Source organism: Pistacia vera, unplaced genomic scaffold (genome assembly GCF_008641045.1).
Source record: "Pistacia vera cultivar Batoury unplaced genomic scaffold, PisVer_v2 Contig1342, whole genome shotgun sequence".
Classification (NCBI taxonomy): Eukaryota; Viridiplantae; Streptophyta; class Magnoliopsida; order Sapindales; family Anacardiaceae; genus Pistacia; species Pistacia vera.
In genome coordinates this window covers 220,921-228,759 of record NW_022195405.1, presented here as the reverse complement: position 1 = coordinate 228,759, position 7,839 = coordinate 220,921, and the positions used below count along the sequence as shown (strand labels likewise).

At 33.7% G+C, this 7,839-nt stretch overlaps 1 non-coding gene across 1 annotated transcript; it reads right to left on the bottom strand.

Annotated features, from left to right (window-relative positions):
• Window positions 1–7,448: 7,448 nt before the first annotated feature.
• LOC116122471 lies at window positions 7,449–7,555 on the bottom strand. Its single transcript, XR_004126906.1, has one exon. It is a non-coding gene; the product is annotated as a small nucleolar RNA R71 (small nucleolar RNA).
• Window positions 7,556–7,839: the final 284 nt, after the last annotated feature.

Below are 7,839 nucleotides of genomic sequence, written 5' to 3'. Positions count from 1 at the left end.
CTAATTATAAATTATTCATATTTTCTTAGTTTCTCTCCACCCTCTAATGAGTGGTGAGTATTACCTTTGTGCACAAATTGTCCCACATAATGAAGAATTTTTATTTTCTTGGTCTGGCTACTCATTCGCTGACTCAGAATGTTGAGTTCATCAAAAGAAATACAATTTTGATGTTTGCAGATTATGGCGTTTCTTATCCCACTTTTAGATGATAAGTTTCCTCTAATACGGAGTATTTCTTATTGGACACTTTCTTGATTCAGCAAATTTATTGTTTAGGTGCATTTTTTCAACTATTACTCCTAAGAATTTCTAATTTCCTCTAGTTGTATACATTGTAATTGTTAGTGACTTGTTTAGGATGAATAGTAAATTAAATTGGCAGTTCCTACAAGATCTTGGAATCACTAGTTCTAGAATATGCAAGATTCATAATAAGTGGATATTATTATCTACAGCGGGGAAGAAAATGAGGAAAATGTGATTATTGATGGCCAAGGGAAACCAAATTATGGTTATATTGTTACCATGTTCAACCATAGGTAAATGGATGAAATGGAGTTGTTTTGGATGGAAAAGAATGTATACTTGCCCTACATTAGTGTTGCAATTGCTGATGTCCAGATAGTAACTACTCTCAAGGGTTTATCTGTTATTCCTTAAGTCAATGGCATTCAGTGTTTGCTGAACATATATCATGTAGCTAAAACGTTTTTCCTCAGTGAAACTTCGGTTTGGGTGTTTGACTTACCACCCAAGATGTGGGTGCAATAGCTTAGTTGTTTACTCTGAGCTTTTATAGAGGATAATGTTGTATGCTTATCATACATTCTTGTTGCAATTACTGATGTCCAGGAGACAATTTCATTAAAGGATTTATTTACTACTCCTTAAGTCAATTTTATTGGCGTTTCTTGAATTTCAGACATGTAGCTAATATCAGTTGAAGTAGTGTGCTAAAGAAATTTTCTTTGCAGGGTTCATTAATGAGACTCACCATGACTACCATTGCAATCTAGGTCTAGATGGTCGGTGTAGCTACATACGAATGCTGATGAGAGCCTTAAAATGTGTAAAGGAACTATGTAATTGGTCGCTCCAAAGGAATACATGGTAAGTTACAATAGGTTTTAGGTTTTAATTGTGACCTTTTTTCTGATTGGTCATATGATTTTTCTCCTCTTACATTTGGGACAGCTCCTTTTTTTGTCGGGTCCTTGTTGTTTCCAATGTCTTTCAGGACACTTATAGAAAGCACTTCCATACGTTACTTTATGGACTTCTACGTATTTGTTCTCTTATTATTATTTTTTTTAATATGTATTCATCAATTTCTTCTATAACCTTATCTTCCTTTTCTTCCCCTCTTTTGTACCAGAACTTATGAATCTTATTTGCTTTATTTATTTAGTGTGTTTATATACGGTCCATTAAATTTGTGTAAGAGAATATAAAGAACAAATAGAATTTAGATCTAAAATTGTTTGGATTTCATCAATGGAGCACATATTGTTCTTCTGTTAGCGATAGAGTGTTCAACTTGAAAGCTTTTCTCTTGTGATTTGTTTTACTTATGAGAAATATAGATTATGGTCTAGATTTGCTCGCAAGATTTTGTCACTAAAACTGCATCCTTTGGCAATCTTTGCCTCCTGCTTTCTGAAGTGATTACTTAATTTTTGCCAAACACTTTGGGGGTTTAAATATCAAGATACTTAATTTTAAGTTTTGAAAATAACTATTTTTTCTTTATTTGTAGAGTTTAGAATGTTGTTTTAGTTCAAATGATGTGGTTTTTTGGAATTTTGAGGTGGATTGCGGGTTTGCTATCTTTTCAAATATTTTTGTCACTACAACAAATTTTTAATTTAGAGACGTATTCAGTTTCGTCTCAAAATGGTCATATTAGGGGACAAAATTGTAATTTCTTTACAAAATGCTTAACACTCAATTTCCAATTTCTGCCATTTGGAGAGAAGGATGAAATACTATGGAGGGAAATCATCCTCAGACAAAATTTATTATTTTTTTAAGAAAAATTTTGTAGCTAAAAACCTTTTTCTAGGACAAAATTTTTTGTCTCTAATTGTACAAAGTTTGAAAAACTTATTAGGGATGAATTATGATTTTGTCCTCGATTGTAAAAATACATTTTTAGGGACAAAATTTATTATTTTTGGACGAAAAATTTTGTAGCTAAAAACCTTTTTTTTGGGACGAAATGTTTTTGTCTTTAATTGTACAAAATTTGGAAAACTTATTAGAGACGAAATATGATTTTGTCCTAAATTGTGAAAAATGCCTTTTTAGGGATGAAATTTGAAACTGCAACAAATTTTTAATTTAGGGACAAATTTGGTTTCATCCTAACATTGTCAATTTGGGGGACGAAATTGTAATTTCGTCAAAAAATGCTTAGCACTCTATTTGGAAACCCCGCCAACAATGCTATTTGGAGGGAAGGATGAAATAATATGGAGGGAAATCATTTTGAGACGAAATTTATTATTTTTGGATGAAAAATTTTGTAGCAAAATATGGAGGGAAATCATTTTGGGACGAATTTATTATTTTTGGATGAAAAATTTTGTAGCAAAAAGCCTATTTTTTTCTAGGACGAATTTTTTTTGTCTCTAATTGTACAAAATTTGGAAACTTATTAGGGACGAAATATGATTTTGTCCTCAAGTGTGAAAAATGCATTTCTGGGGATGAAATTTGGAAAACTAATTAGGGAAGAAATATTATTAGTTTAAAAACACCCAATTCTTTTTCTATTTAATTTGAAACAAAACCTAGACTTGCTTGCTGGTGAATCTCAATCTCCTGCTTTGAAATTGATTGAAACCCAAGATAAAAAGTTGAAAATTAAGTGGAAGTGGCAAATGAGGATCGGCTGAAAATGGTAGGAAGGCGTGATAGGTACCTTTGAGGATTCCGACATGCTTTAACGGGTTGTCATTTTCCTCTTTCTCTTTAATTTCGCTCTTTGCTTCACCCATTACCAAAAAAATAAAATAAAATAAAGACCTGCGGTAACACTTTTTGGAAATATATTACTAATGTTACTAATACATATCTATGGTACCATTTGTTGTGAAAATGTTATGAATATAATTTTGATAAGTAACACTTCATATTTTTATAACTCGTTATCTATCAACTGTTGGATATGATTCATATTTTAAGATAACCTAAAACTAGTTAAAACTTTCATCTAAACTCTTTTGGTATATTTTGGTATACACACCAAATCTAATGTTGCTTGTACCCAACAAAGGAATTGAAAGGATAAAACACCCAATGAGGAAATTGAAAGGGTAAAACACCCAATGAGGAAATTGAAAGGGTAAATACCCTTATTTCTTGTTTCACAAATCCTATAATATTACACGTAAAACTTGTATATATGATGAATTTTTATAAATATATTGCTATTACCAATATCAATGTAACATTTTCCTTTCTCGAAAACTCTTAAATCATAATCTAAAATCATGTACGGTTCGATAATGTAGATTTATACCTACATGATAATGCTAAGGTTGCGTTTGGTTCGGGGTGATATAAGATTAATCTTGTAACCTTTGTTTAATTTTCAAGATTCCCTCGTTTGGTTGTCAAGTAATAAAATATTATGTAATCTTTTATTGCAAATAGTGTTTATTGTTGATAATATTGGGGGTAATCAAATTACCTTCCCAAGGGGTGTTAATATAAGATTATCGAGGCAATCCTAATTTTGACCATATTTTGCCCTTAATCTTTTATCATTTCGGATACATTTGCCCTTATATGTCTACCAAATAACAGTTAGCATAGACTCCCTACATTTGAAAAAATAGCTAAAACACCCCAACCATAACAAGTTAAAACCCTAGCCACCCAAGACCACCGTCGGTCGCTAGCCACCACAGCTGGTTGCCGGCAAACTCATCATATCGAGGCAAGATCGGCGAGATCTTGCCGGTGGTGTGCTGGTAAAGATGTTTCTAGCTATGGATTTGTGATCCATGGCCGGAAATGACCAAATCTGGTTGTTTCACAGCCAAAGATGTGCCCGTGAAAAGTTCTAGCCGTTTTTGGCAATGAATCTTTGATCCATGGCCGGATTAGGCCTTACCAGCGCACGACCAGCCATATCTGGCAGGTTGTGCACCATTACGGCAGTTTCCGACAGTGGTGGTTAGCTGCTGGCAGTGGCTTGGGGTGGGTGCGGGTGATTTTGCTACAAATTAAAGTTTTATATGGTTGGGGTGTTTTATCAAAATTTCAAATATAGGGGGTTAAAAGAAATAATTTAAAAAATAATAGAATAAAATAATAATAAAAATAATATTATATTATTATTTAAAAAGGAGGGCAATTTAGTAATTTATATAACATACCCACTCATTTATCCTTCCAACCAAATATATTATTATAACATACCCACCAATTTATTTCAACCAACCAAACACATTTCTCTAAAGATTCCCTGGTAATCTATCTTTCCAATAATACAATATTCTCCCGTAATACAACATTCTTTGAACCAAACGCACGCTAGGTAATATTATTCACAAAAATGTTCACAAGAAGTTTTGAAATTATTGTTTTGATTGGCTAAATTTGTGTATAATTAATTAACCCAAGTAACTAAATTAAAATCTATATCAAAACCCACAAATCCAATTAATTAATTAATTATGACCACAAACAAGACTACAAATAAACGTAAACCCTTTTGTGTACATGTATTTATATATTCTCTCTCTCAATCTATCTCCTTTTAGTTTTACATAGAGCTGGGCATTTGGGACTTGGTCCAAAAACCTAGTCCTTGAGAGGATTGGTCCTAGCAGGCCTGGTCCCAAAATCGAACTAGGCCTAAGGAAGAGGGCTCGGTCCCCCCTCCAAGGCCCGGGCTCAAACCCTTTTGGTTTATTTATTTTAGTCCCCTGGACAATTATTAAAATCCCTTGTAAATTTTGAAATGGACAGAAATTGTAGGGGTTAAAATAAAATTTTACAAAATTAAAAAAATTTGAATTTAATAACCGTTGGCTGCTGCACTATAAATATCCCCTAAATTTCTCATCTTTCCATGCCACTCAATCTCTCTACTCTCTACTCCAGATCTCTAATCAAATTCTCATTCAATTTATATTTATATTTATAATTTATTTTTTATATTATTCAATATCATCTCTTATTCATATTATTATTTAATTTTTTTCATTTTAATTATTTATTATTTTATCATAAATTCATAATGGATTCCCAAAATGATGCATTCGGAGGATCATCCCCAAATGAGTTTTACATTCCATCCACCGAAGAAATGGTGCAACCAAACACAAGCGAGCTGCAACTTAATGCCCCCGCCCCCAGTCGTAAAAAAGGGTCGTGTCCAATGTGTGGCTGATAATCCGAGGATTATACTGTTTTATTTAGGCTTTTAGGTCGGATTTTAGATACTTCTTAGTTCATTTATGCCTGAATTGCTACTTAATTCTTTACATTTTGTGTTTCAGGCCAAAATAGATATTTTGAGCAAATAATGAGCGAATTGGAGTTTCTGGACTTAGAAGTAAGTGGATCTCAGAAGGGGGGAGAGTTCTGAAGCAGACTAAAGCACTATGAAGTTTGTTCCCATGGGAGAGCATCGAAGATCCAAGATTCAAGCAAAGAAGCAAGTGGAGGGTAATTCTGTAAATTCTGAATTCTTCATGAAGATTCGCCGCGGCGAAATGAGTTACGCACAAGATTTAAGTTTACTTCGTCGCCGCGGCGAAGTTTGCAAATTCCAGTTTCTTTAAAACGCACAGTTTCATTTTTAGGCAAAGTCTTAGATTTTTGGGCGAAGTATAAAAGCAAAACTTTGCCATTTTAAGGAAGGTGTGTTTTTCTTAGTAGGGAGTAGCTAATTTTCATCTTCCTTAGGTTAGATTTGACGAATTTTGGATCGAAAAGTGAGAAGCTTTGGGATTGAATGTGGTGGATTCTTCAACTAGGGGAGATCTCGTCTTTTCTATCTTTTTAATATGTTGAACCTCGAGTTTATTGTTTTTCTTGCTTGTTGTGTTGAATTAGCTATGAACTAACCCATTTTGGGTTAGGGTTTTGATGTAATTCAGATTTCCATGGATTAAGTAATTGATTTTTGTTATTTTCATATGCTATTGCATGGTTTGTGTGGTTATTCTGATTTTATTGCTTTTATTTGATGAACATGATGAGATTGAGAAATGAGTCATGTTAAGTTTCTTGGGTAATCATCATTATAGTATTGAATGCTAGAGATAGATTTAAGAATCAATGAAATCAATCTAGGATTCCATGTGCTTAATGACCTTAGAACTATTAATCTTCAAATTGTTGGGTGCGGAAGTTTAATAGGGAAAAGTAGGAAAACATAGCCTGAGAAGGTATGTTTTACAATTTAGAGAATTCGATTTACAATCAATGCATGTGAATATGGAAATAGCATAATCCGGAGGTTTAATCCATAGAGTCCGAATGAAGTCAAAAACCTACCCGTTTGTTTAAATTGATATTACCTTGTTTTTAAATCTTGCTTTCATAATTTAGCTTTGAATATTTAGCAATTTTTCTTTTAGTTTTAAGTTTAATTTTATCCCATTAATCCAAACAAATTCGATTGCTCCAACTTGAAAACAATAGAAAACTTAGTGCTTAGCAACCAATCCTCATGGGAACGATACTCACTCATCACTTTATTACTTTGTGCGACTAGTGTACTTGCTATTTATGCATATTGTAGTAACAATGCATCAAGTTTTTGGCGCTGTTGTCGGGGATTGAGTTTTATGTTAACATTAAATTTTTCTTGTGTTAGCTAGATTGGAGCTTTATTTTTGCTCAATTATTGTTTGTTTAATTTTTGTTATTCTTTTAGGTTGGTTTGTGATGTCACTCGTTCTATTTTTCTGTGTAGTTTATGCAAAGAGCAAGGCGTCAGCTAGTGGTTCCTGTTGATCTTGAGATTGAAAGAACCACGGGAAGACTGAACAGAGAAAGAAGAGAAAGAGAGGCTCCAGTGGAACCAGAGGTCATAGTTGTAGAGATGGTAAAAAAATAGAACACTAAGGGAGTTTTCAGTTCCCACAGTTGATGGTAGTGGTTCAAGCATTACGAGACCAGCGATCCAAGCCAACATTTTTGAAATAAAGCCGGTTATCATCCAGATGATCCAGCAATTGGTATAGTTTAGGGGAGATTTGAAGGAAGATCCAAATCTACACATTGCCAATTTTTTGGAGATTTGTGATACTTTCAAGTGAAACGGAGTGTCAGATGACGCCATCAGATTGAGACTATTCCTATTTTCATTGAAAGATAAAGCTAAGGGATGGTTAATGGCATTAACAACAGGAACGATCACAACATGGAACGATTTAGCACAGAAGTTCCTGACCAAATTCTTTCTTCCAGCAAAATCGGCAAAGCTAAGAAATGATATCACATCGTTTCTACAGGAAGAGTCGGAATCATTGTATGAGGCTTGGGAGAGATACAAAGAATTACTGAGAAGGTGTCCACATCATGGGTTGCCAATTTGGATGCAAGTCCAAACATTTTATAACGGATTAATGGTGAATGTGCAAACTATGGTGGATGCAACATCGGGAGGAGCACTGCAAAATAAGACTCCGGAAGAAGCTCACGAGTTGCTTGAAGTTCTGGCAAGCAACAATTATCAAAGACCTAATGAAAGGGTGCAACCGAAGAAATCTATGGGTCTTCATTAAGTTGATGCATATACAACCATTTCAGCCCAACTCACAACACTTCAGAAATAGTTGGGAAATATGCAGGTAAACTCTATTCAACCTC